Here is a 13031-nt window from a genome sequence, read left to right as displayed (position 1 = left end):
AGGGATGAAGTATTAAAAAACAACAAACAACGGATCAAGTGATAAGGACCAAAGGACTAGGGAACAACAATCTCAGTCTAGGGAACAACTGATTAAGACAAAAGGAGCTCTCGATTGTAGGTTATGACTTAGTGTCAACTGATTAATTTACGAACAATGGATTAAGGTAAGCAGAGCAATGGAATAAGGGACAAGGAACCAAGTACAAAGGGATGGAATACCGATTAAGGGATAAGAATCTATGCATTAAAGGACAAGGAACAATGGGTTAATGAACAAGGAACAATACATTAAATTTTAGGGAACAGTCGAATAAAGGATAAGAAACAATGGCTTAAGGATGACTGACATTTGACTAGGTGGAAATGAGCAATCGATTAAGGGACAGGAAACAATGGGTTAAGATATAACGAAACATGAATACACCGATAAGGGACAATTGATTAAGACATAAAAAACAATGCCTAAAGGTATACGGTATTACAGCAGGTTAAGGTATAATGAACAATGACTGCATCTATAAGGAATAATGGATTAAGCGATAAGAAACAATGGGTTAAGTTAAAGGGAAAAATGAATACATCGCTAAGGAACTGAAGATAAGAAACAATGGTTTTATTTTATAAGGAACAATAAATACATTTATTACGGATAATGGAACAAGGGATAAGGATCGATTGATTTATTAAAAGCAGCAATCGATTAAGGTGCAAGAAACAATGGATTAAAGGGAAGCGAATTATGGATTATGTGATAATTAACAATGTTTCAAAGCATAAGCCTAACAATTAGTCTCTGAATGCATATAATTTGGATAGAAACCAACAATTCCCTTTAAAATGAAAGGAAGTCACATCGGGGAAGGAGATTCAGAACTTCTTTCAGTCTAGACTTACTTTATACAGCGCGTCTGCAATGCAGAAAGAGCGTGGTACCATATGTACCCGGTCCGTGTCACACTACAATATCTTCTTCAGTGAAATGGGCTGTACATGCAGACCATGTACCGTGTCATGATAACCCATTCACTGACAGTTACATAATTAGGTAGGATCGATTGTTTTCATAATGACGCTTCAATTATGATTTGCCGAATTGTTTGGCGGTCTCTACCGATTTTTTCGCCGTTGTTTTTATCCATTATTTTACAGTACTGATGTATTGCGCTGCCGAGACCCATTTGTAAATGATGAAACAGAAACAAATCACTTGAAGGAAACGCATGAAGGATCCCATTAATTTCAAAACCAGGACAGTTCCAAGTACAATAAAAAATGGATTTTTTGAGAGCAAGACAGCTTCCTAATTACTGAGTATTGATAGGTGTATTGTTATGGAACATTTTCTTGTGTGCGAACATAGAGAGTATGGCGGCGCGGGAGAGGGGGCGTGGGGAGACTGGAGATGGGAGTGGAGGACGGGTGGTGGCGGGGTAGTTGTCATGCGTTGCTATGATCCCATTTAGCAGACATCTATTCGCGCACAGTGAAAATACAAGTAGAAGATATGGGGACAAAAGAAGATACAGGGACCGGAAGAGGGTATGAGATAAACTGGAGGATATGAAAGGAGACGGAAAAAACACGGTGATTCGTTGTAGGAGTAAAGGAAAGAGACGAACAGAATTAGGGGGGTTGGTGTTGAGTTTTCGGTCGTACAAAAAATGTTTCCCTTCGCTGAAGGCCTCGGAATATATGCTATTATGTTAGAAACACGGAATTACGGTTTCATTGAAAAGGAACCCCAGAGAGTAGGGCTATTGAAAATATGAACTTACATCAGATAAGGACATGCCATTAAAATACAAACTGTGCTGAATGGAATATAAAATGACATATGGGTAGCAAAATGATTGGAAATATGTTATCTTTCAAAATCTACATCACAGACAATATGCTGAACAGCAAAGGAAACGCAAGTTTCGAAAAAAACCGAAATCTCATAAAAGCAATGTTTATGTCTTCCATTTAAAAACTTGAAAAATGTAGAATTGCGTTTCTTTTGCTGTTCAGTATATGTTTGGTCGATTAGCCCAGCCTCGAACTCAAAATCCGAAACTTCACCCATAAAATACTGAGGCTACTGATACAGGGCTGAACTACACGAGCATGATTAAAACGCATTCAACACAATGGACATTGTGCTATCAGCACCACCACTACCGTTACGACCTTTTATCAGCTACCTCGTTCTCTAACCACGTGGGAGATGTTTCGGCTAAGTGATACCCATGTGAAACTCACTCTGAACGTGTCGCAGACTCACAAACATGTACGATACAGATTCGGTCGCATTAGCCAAAGTTCAACCCATGGCCCATCAACACCTATCGGAAACTGAGTATGTGTGGAAAATGATCCTGAATTCTGACAAAAGCTCTTAATTCAGTCCATACAGCGATTTTCCAAAGGAAATGTTTATTCGGTGAAAACCAAATGGAAGAGTGTGATGTTTATCTGACGCCTGTTATGCAAAGTCTGACCGGTCCAACCTCCCATCGGATTACGTCACACCCGGTAAGACGAAGAAGAGCTCTTTCCATAAACAATCATCTCCCATATGGGTTGCAGATATTCCACCTCTCAAAACTCAAATGCATATTTTCTTTCTTAGTCATTTAAAGCCGCACTCATCAATATAACCGAGTCTATCTTTCCCTGATCCAGTTGGGGTGGTGGTGTAGCCAAGTTGTTAAAACGTTCCCTCACCATGCCGAAGACCCGAGTTCGATTCCTCACATGGGTACAATGTATGAAGGCCATTTCTGGTGTCCCCCTGTCGTGATGTTACTGAAATATTGCTAAAGGCAGCACAAAGCAATCCTGACTCACTCACTCACTCACTATTCCAGTTCACTACCGGTGGACATTCAGTCATGCTGTTTTCACAAAGATTTCATAGATCCTCCTTAGACCCTTTCCTAATATCACTTTGGAAGGTGGTCTTTAAATCTTTCGGTTTGCTAAGTCTTTGTGATCACCAGTTTTGTGAACGCTGCAACTTCTTTACAAAAGGCGTGTCCTTGAAATGTGAACAACATAAAGTTGTCCCTATATCTTAAACAATGTGACATATATTACATACACTGTATATATTGAACCTCAAAAGAAACGTCACCCTACCAAAATACCCTGCCAGATGTTTCATGTTAACTTCAATATTCAATTGCCAATATTCAAGAAAATTTCGTTTTAGATTTTGTATTTTATACGAAAAGAGCAGTGGGATGGGACGAGTTTTTTGTGCATATTTTATGAAAATGTCAATGCACGTGCATCCCGAGGTGTCCTCCCTATATGAAGAGCCAACGAACATGCACCGAATCATTCACTGTTCGACAGTAGCGACATGCCACGGTTATCAAGGGAACAAAGGGACAGACTTAGGAAGACTGAATGTTGGTCAAACTCCAAGACACGTTGCAAATCATTTTTCTGTTCAAGTTAGGGCAATATATAGTCGTGCGTATCTCCACTGGGCCTCAAGTCACCGGAACTGGCTTCACAGGAAGTGGCGAACTGTAGTCTTCTCCGACGAAAGCCGGTATTGCCTCTCGACGCATGATGGCAGAGTAAGAGTATAGCGACGACGAGGGGAGCGTTTTGCAGATGACTGTGTCCTGGAAACACTTGTGCGGAGCTTCCATCATAACGGGGTGTTGGATGCTATTTGCTCTTAGTCACACACTATGCCCTGTGGTGTTTCAGAATATTGCTTCTGGAAGAGGAAATTTTGTAACATCTGCCCGCTACATTGATCAAGCGATGAGACCCTTCGTCGTGCCATTTTTGTTCGTCATGGAAACCACGTCTTCCAGCAAGACAGCGCGTGTGCCCATACTTCGAGAGCAACTAGAAACCTTATCCGTCAACACGGCATACAAACTCTTCAATCGCCAGTCCTTGCTCCAGACTTAAACCCGACAGAACACTTGTAGGACGTGATACAGAGGAGGCTCAATGATGTGCAACCAAGGCCGACAACTGCAGCTGAACTCTCTCTGGCGAATCACCGAGTCAGAGCGCAAATTCCTTCATCAACTGTCTCATCCAGTCCATGTACAGACGATGCAACGCCGTTGTCAGCGCTCAAAGAAACCATACACGTTATTAACTTTCGGATCGCACTTTCGTGCCACTAAACGTCATTTTGAATTCTAATTGTCTGAAATTCGTCTTAAAGTAGTGCTAATCAAACGTGACAATTTTGGAATCTTTCCGACTATGATTTTGCTATTTACACGTGTTTGAATTAAACTGATTACCAATTTCAAAAAGGGAGTGACGTTCTTTTTGCGGTTCAGTGTATTAGTACTCATTGTTACAACGTTCAAGTAAAACTTTCGAAATGCCTAGGACGCCTCAATCAACAAAGGGACGCAACTCTGCAAGCGAAGAGGGTCACGCTTTACGATAACTGAATACCAGACATTCCCCTTCAGCGTTGAAGTGAGTGAGTATAGTTTTACGCCCATTTTAGCAATATTCCAGCAATATTACGGGGGACACCAGAAATGAACATAACACATCGTACCTATCCGGGGAATCGAAACCGGGGCTTCGGCGTGATGAGCAAACGCTTTAACCACTAGGCTACTTCACCGCCCAATAGTGCGTTGAAGTGAAAAGCTGTGAGGGGTAACCGTATATAGTATCGTGCAATGGAGAGTTTGCACTCGATGTCATCTTAGTAAAATAGTATAGCTATCAAGTATCGGTTACAAATACATGTTTCGGATATATACATATTTATTTTGTAGATCCTGTATAGACATGGTCATCAGCAACTCTTGCTCGTTAGCAGCGACTGTACCCGAGACGACACGTGTTAGTTACAACTGATCTTCAGTAACCCATGCTTGTCGTAGGAGGTGACTAACGTGATCGGATGGTCAGGCTGACTTTGTTGACAAATCTCTTCGTATTCTCATTGTGTAGATCTGTGCTCATGCTATTGATAACTGGACTGCCTGGTCCAGAGTCGATTATTTACAGACCGCAGCCATACCTATGGAATATTAATGAGTGCGACGTAAGACTATACTGACTCACTAGAGGCGACTAACAGGATCGAGCGATCAGACTCGCTAACGTGGTTGACACGTGTCATCGTATCCCATTGGCAGAGAGCATTGCCCATGCTGTTGATCACTGGGCTTGATTATCTATAGACCTTAACCGTATATTTGGAATATTGTTAAACAAACAAACAAACAAACAATAAGCCTAAGACCTCTCATTCAATGATTTTCGTTTGTATTCGACCGAACCCCCACTCCTGAACACTCACACATCCTCCTTGGTCGATGACTCATTTGTTTGCCTGTATGTTCACAAAATTACCACCCACCGATCAAACTAAATCATTCCAGTATCCATCAGTTTATTGCAGGTGAGCGTTACGTAAGACTCGGCGTCACAATGGCCAGTGACATGGTCAATCTCATTTGCATTGACCATCTGTGTCGACGACCGAACGGCTCAACGAGAAAAGGACGTTTACCTGCACTGAACGGATAACGATGTTAAGCACTGACGCGAAAACTGCTAAGTCAGCAAAACGAAATATTAATTAAACCAATAATTTTCCAGCTCACAGTAATTGTTCAGATTTATATTATTCATGAGTTCGATAGACTGTCGTGCCAATAACACTTTCAAATCATCAAATATTGAGTTCAATTATTTGGTTCAACGCAGGCCGCAATTAGGAAATTAACTCTCAGCTCTTTTACGTCTGGTTAAAGCGATAAATTAAACATCACGCTTCGGTTGAAGAGTGTCTCATTGATTCTCGTTTGGTGGTGAATCTCAGAAATAACATCCCTTTTCTCGAGCTGTCCATCCAATCTATGTGCTCGTTCGTCCGTCCTTCGTCCTGTCCCTAAGTGGAGTGACGTCATCTTTTCACTCCGCCATTTCTTTTGTCCGTCTGTCCATCCGTATCTCGATTGAGTTATGTCAGATTCGGAAACATTCTTATTTACCACATGGAATGCATTAAGCTATTAATGCTTTCTTCACTTTCCGAGTAAACTTCTCGTTGGTGTGGATTTGTTAGTTTGTTTTGTTTGTTTAACCCCACAATAAGAAATAGTCCAGTCTTTCTGCAGCTTATGGTAATATGGTGGCGTAGTGGTTATATCGTTCTGTCATCACCCTGAAAACCCGGGCAATATGTGTGAAGCCCATTTCTACTTTCCCTCGCCGTGATAGTGCTAGAATATTGCTAACAACGGCGTAAAACTAATGCTCTCACTAATCCATTCTTCAGCAACAGACGATTGTTTGACGCACGTCATCGTATCCCAATATCTTAGATCGATGCTCATGCTTTTGACCCCCGGACTATGTGATCCGGACTAGAATATTTACAGACCGATGCCATATAGCTGGAAAATTGCTGAAGGCGGCGTTAGACAAACAAACAACCAACAACACTAAGTTATCAACGACATTTGCAGAGTCCGGTGCACCGATTGCTTGCACAGTCTTTGAGAGGTACTTCAGGGCGATTAGATTAATACATGAAGCCGTTATAAGGATGCCGTTTCGCTTCGAAGAGGCGGATCACGTTGGTCTTCAGCTGGGCACAACAATGAGTTTCAAGAAACTTCAGATAAAATGAGATATTATGTGTCTGGCGTTACCACAGAAAGAACAGATCGCATGGGGGTGTAAGGATCTTAAGGTTCAACTTGTATTACTTGCATTCTTTAACATTGCACTAAGGTTACCCTTAGACTTAGGCAACATTAGTGCAGTGTTAAAGAATGGGAGTTACGGCTGACCTTAGTAACGGTTGCTTTGTGAAAGGAGCCAAAAAATGGACCCGTAAAAATATTTATTTCGAGTTTAAGTGATTTCTCGAGGCCAAGTTTGAAATCCACATTCGGCAAAATCACATTTTTTTGCGTTCCCTGGTTCAGTTATTATCATGTGTTATCAGAGGAAGTAAAGATTTGGAATATTAGTGAGTGGGTTCAGTTTTACGCCGCTTTTAGCAATATTCCAGCAGTTATTATCACGGGGCGTGGCGAGGTGAAGCGAGGTGATTGCCGTGATACATTTTGGAGGGGGGAGGAGGTGCACGTGCGTGTGCGTGTGCGTGTGTGCGTGTGTGCGTGTGTGCGCTTGATATCGTCTTGAACGTCTGATACCATCATAGTGCTGGTCAATATATCCCAGTTGCGTAGAGTGATATTCATGCTGCTCATCGCCGGATTGTCTGGTTCACACTAGATTATATACAAACCGTTAATTTGCTGGAATATTGTTCATTGTGGTGTTAAACATCAAACCAACCAGTCAACTTTCCATATGGCGCTTCCGTGGAATCAAACCACAGACTAAACTCACTCGGAGCAGACGCTCTGCCCACTGGATCGACGGTCAATAAAATACATGCAATATAATACATATCAGTAATTTCATGGGAGAAAATATGAATCAATACATAGATATATAAGTAAGTAAATGCATGAATAAATCGAGAAATAATTACTTTCCTCCAACAACCGATACTTCCAACTTCTTGTACAAATACAAGAAGCAAATTACAACAAGTCAACAATCTGTCCGAGAAGCCTGTAAGTCTATTTCTACAAGCCCAACCGCTATCGCGCCAGAACAAATATCTTCCTCCTTGCCAACGAAGCCCCAGAAACAGACGCTCTAATCTGTTCGGCGTCCTCTCTGTTAACATCAGAAAGCAACAACAGTCATCCCAAGACCCCGGAAATCTATCTAATTTCGTCCAGCAATCCGCAATATTCGTCTATGGCCGTCATTCGATATTGATCGGGCGACCTTAGTTACATCACGGCTCGGTTTTGACAACGAGTTGGACCTTTGGTGGTCTCTGGCTAGCTCTCAGGTGGTGGTGATGATGAAGACATTCCAGTGATGATCATGATGATAGTGATGATGATTGTGGTGGCGGTGGTTCTGGTGGTTTGGTGATGCAGATGGTGGTAGTGATGAAGACATTGCAATGATGATGATGATGATGATGATGATGATGATGATGACGACGATGATGTTAGTTGTGATGGTTTGGCGATGCAGATGGTGGTAGTGATGAAGACATTCCAGTGATGATGATGATGATTAAGAAGAAGGTAATGGTGGTGATGAAGTCTTCCAAGGGTGAAGCCACCGTTCACGCTGTTAGAATACATATTATAAAAACGATACAAGAAATACAAAACTTGTAGGTCTCTGTTCAGCTTCGGGGACAGACCTGGATGTCATCATGCTACCCAACCCTAACACTTGGGTGATGAAGGTCATACCTCAGTCGTCCAAACGAGTGGGGTTTTTTTTTGAATAAGTAAATAAAAAAAACAATAACAGCAATAACAACAAATATACTACAAATATATTACATCAAACAGCAATTTCAAAAGCAGACGATTCATATTTACTGTGCATAGTTACAATGTATGATACAGGTCAACTTCCGCCTCGTAGCTGACAATAAAACCAGCGAACACGGTCTTGTTGCAGACAAACCAAATCATACGAATGACTTGAATCTAGGATCTGAACCCGGACCCAGCGTGCATACGGGCAGTAGATGAGCCGGATAGGCAACATAATAACTGGTTAAAGACGTTCACATCATCCCTAACGTTATCACCTCAGTGAAGAAAGTAAGCTGAGTGACCCAACCCATTGTATTACAACAGCGATTATGTTGCTGATTGCGCAGGTGGGTGGGTGAGTGAATATGTTTTTACATATTATGTTGTGCTGTACCTTGAGGGTACATGTCAATTTTATTCGGAATTTTCACAAAAAACGTGACCGACTTGAACCAGTTCCGGTTTTATGGTAGCAACAAAGGAGAGGTTCTTTGATGATGTATTTCACGAACAGGTCTCGCTCCAAAAGCGCTAGTCTAATGTATGTGAGACACAATGTTGTAATTACCAGTGCGGCAACAGTGTAGGTTGTATCAGTATGATGAAACCGCCCAGTTGCATGTGATTGGCGTGGTTACTGACTGACTACCGTGAACGGCTCGGAGTAAGTGAATGTAGTTTTATGCCGCATTTAGCAATATGGTAATAATATCACGACTGGGAACACCAGAAATATGCTTCAGTCATTGTACCCAATCAAACCCTGGGAATCAAACCCAGCACACGTTCGGCGTGACGGGGGAACGCTTTAACCACTAGGTTATCCCACCGGACGGCCTGGAACACTGCTCATGATATCAGTCACTGGTTTTCTGTAAATTTCAAGTCGATGACCTTCTTCACTTTTGATTCTCCTCCCACGCATGGTTATATATGGGAAATAGTGTTTAAAGCACCGTTAAATCTAATACACCATCTATAAATGGCCAATATTATACAACGAAACCGATTTGATTCTCTAACAGTAAGGGTGGTATTACAAAATCGTAAACAATCCTTCATAATCTTTTCACGATTTCATTAAACCCAGAAACCAACCGGAGCAAGAGATATTGGTTTTAATCGTCCATTTTCTCATTTTTGCTGCTCGTTCATGTCCGTTTTAATTAGATGTTCAACAATAACCGTTGAATAGGAAAACATTACGTTGCATCAAATGATATCGGATATGATCAGAAGTATTGGAAAACACTGAAAGGGAGAGCGTTTCCAAAGTTCAGTTCTGGTGTGCTCATGCACAAATCATGTACATGTGTTTTAAGCTGGTTAATATCCTACCTGAAATATCTCATTTTTATATCCTATCTGAAATACTAGTATGTCATGTTGATATCCTACCTCAAATATATTATGCTAATATCCTACCTCACATATATTATGCTAATATCCTACCTCAAATATATTATGCTAATATCCTACCTCAAATATATTATGCTAATATCCTACCTCAAATATATTATGCTAATATCCTACCTCAAATATATTATGCTAATATCCTACCTCAAATATATTATGCTAATATCCTACCTCAAATATATTATGCTAATATCCTACCTCAAATATGGCATGCTGATTATCCTTCCCGAAATATGATGATACTCTACATCAAATATGTCGCGCTGATATCCGACGTCAGATATGCCATGCTAATATCCACCCTCAAATATGTCATGCTGGTATCCTATCTCAAATATGTCATGCAAATTTCCACACTTAAATATGTCATGATGATATCCTGCCACAAGTATGTTGTGTTCATACCCTGCCTGAAATATGCCATGCTGTTATCCTACCTAAATTATGTCATGCTGTTATCCTACCTCAATTATGCCATGCTGTTATCCTACCTCAATTATGTCATGCTCATATCCTAGCACCAATATGTCATGCTAATACCCTACCTCAACTGTTGTTGATGAACTACCTGAAATGCCTCGACTACAGTCAAATATCTACCGATCACATTATTTCCGTCCACCCTCGTATGTCTAAGGTTAGATTAGGCCTTTAGCACCATTTACCTGAGTTGATATAAAATGATCAGGTGGTTGGTCAAAGGGCAGTTTGGGGCAGTGCAGAACCGAGTATGTTCTAAGCCAAACATCCATGTATGTTGTGTGTTTGTTTGAGTCTGTTGTTCAGAGCGGAAATATTCCAAGTACATGATGGACTATGTATAATGATTCTGGACCTGTCCAGCCAGTGACTGACGTCATGAACATCGATCTACGCAAATGGAATACAAAAAGCTAAGCTAGAATCAGATATGTTCAAAAGGACGTCAGTATTAGTTTCATACAGAACAGAATTATACATTTGAACACAGTTCACATAAACAACCTATAGAACTCTCAAACTCTATCTCTCCCACTTGCCCATTGAACCATCCCTGCAAATTCCGCAACCCCGTACCCCCTAACCCACCACCTCGCTCTCAACTGTCTCACCAAATCACAACCCCCTCCGCTCACCGTCAACCCCCTCACCTCTTCCTCCTGCCCTCGACGTCACGACAAGCCCCAGCACCGCCCCTTACATCACCCCAAACACATCCCATCCGAGGACCCGCATTCAGCCACAAAGCAAAGGTCAATTTGCCAAGACTTCACATGCCAACCTTCCCTGGCGGTATCCAGCATCAATGCCAGTACCCTCTAGCGGAGCGGAGTTACACTATCGGCCGGCTCATTCCGCACTGCCTTGTGATCGACTGTTAGGAGGGTATCGATCAGATCCCGAAGACTGGCTTGTTCTATTACCATAGGGCACTGCCACTCAGAGTCTACCTTAGCATCAAAGTCGGGAGATTTCTGTTCCTTCGGATGGTATTCGCTACTTTACTTGTTGGACGATTCAGGTAAGTTCGCTTTTGATCCTTCTGCATGACTTCTTTGACCAAACCCTCGAAACCAACTGATCTGTTCTGAAGTTCCCCACAGCAATCTGGTACAGCTCACAAGGTGATTAACGTGTGAACCAAAATACAACTGCCTGTCACTATACCCTTTGGTCGTGGACAGTGGATTGAAATACTGCAGAACTTCACGGTGTTGAAGCCTTGGTTATGTATGGTGGTTTTCCGATTTCCCAACGGGCACTTTCAGATGCCAAACCTCCCTGATTCAATCGTTGGTTTGAACGACATGCTGTGTTGATACACAAATAGCAATTGCATTGTCTGAGTGGTGGCTAATTACACACATGTACCAGTACGTCTGTACGTACTTACACATAACCTTTAAATGAAGAACATTTGTAAGTGTTGCCCTATCCTTGCATTGATCTCATTGATATGCGTGGCTGACATTTCTGGATTGAGATTCCCCAACATACGTCAAGGGATAATTCGTCCCGAATTTCATCACTTCCCAACAGGATCAATGTTTCAAACAGTACATGCGTATCTATATAATGGTTTCAGATTCAAATATAAAGCCTTTTACCAAACCATTCAGACGATGAAACCTTGTTTACAATGTTTTATGCGAACGATGGCAAAAATTGGTTTTGAGCACGGCCTCGTCCTTCTCTTTCGTAACAAGACCAAGATGTCAAAACACTTTTCGCTCAGGATCGCAGTCCGTTTCATTAGTGACATAACGACCTTGACCCGATCAATGTTTCAGACAGCTTCAGATATAAGGCAAGAAGTCTTACATATGAGCGACCAGCTGATGGTACACGAGCAATAATTAACGCAAATGTGTCCATGTTTGGGGCATGTGATTGAGACTGAAGAGCCGTGGGCTCTGAGGTTTAAATCACAAAAGTATTTTTTTGTGGTTGTTAAAATGACAAGCTGTTTTCGAAGAGTTTTACTGGATTTTGTTGCCACAGTTTGAGTAGAGCGTATTGGAGTGAAAGATGTAAAAGATGAAGCTTTTAAATAACTGTCATGTTTACATTCGAAAAACTGTTGGATGAATAATAGCAACATCGTATATACGATAGCAGTGTAGTGCTAATCACAGACCACTTAGGAATAAGGTATTGTTGTTGTTTTTTTGGCTTTATTTTAAAACAAAACAACCCCAACAGAAACAAAAACAAAACAAGTTGACTTAAAATGTATTTTTGCACTGACGTATATTTTTAAGCGTATCTGCCCGGACTTGTATTTGAAAGGAACGTGAATGTGCTCTAGGAAGTATCGAAATTGAAAAACATCTCTGAAACGTGGTGGGGGATTCAGCTGTGCCCTTGAATTAAGACAGATTTTGGAGAATAGACACATGGAACAGTGTCTCCAATTTGTTGTACTATGTGACATGGTATTGCTAACATGACCATAGGTCACATAACACAGCATTAGGTACAGCTATCGGTCACATTCGTATAACAGTAGTGTTCCTTATCACATGACTATCGGCCATGTAATTACCTTTAACTCATAATTTTCGGTCACCTAAAGATCCACAATTCAGGTTTTTGAGTGCTATGATGACACATGTCTCTCGATCATCGGTCTCACAATGGCCCAAACAGCGTAATTATAGGCCCACATAGTACAATTCGCTCATTACTTTATGTCACATGCATGTAAAATATGTATCTGATGACTTGATCACATGGATTAATCCATGTCCCATGGCTATCGGTCACACAG

This window comes from Haliotis asinina, chromosome 1 (assembly GCF_037392515.1).
Source record: "Haliotis asinina isolate JCU_RB_2024 chromosome 1, JCU_Hal_asi_v2, whole genome shotgun sequence".
NCBI lineage: Eukaryota > Metazoa > Mollusca > Gastropoda > Lepetellida > Haliotidae > Haliotis > Haliotis asinina.
This window is presented reverse-complemented; position numbering follows the sequence as displayed.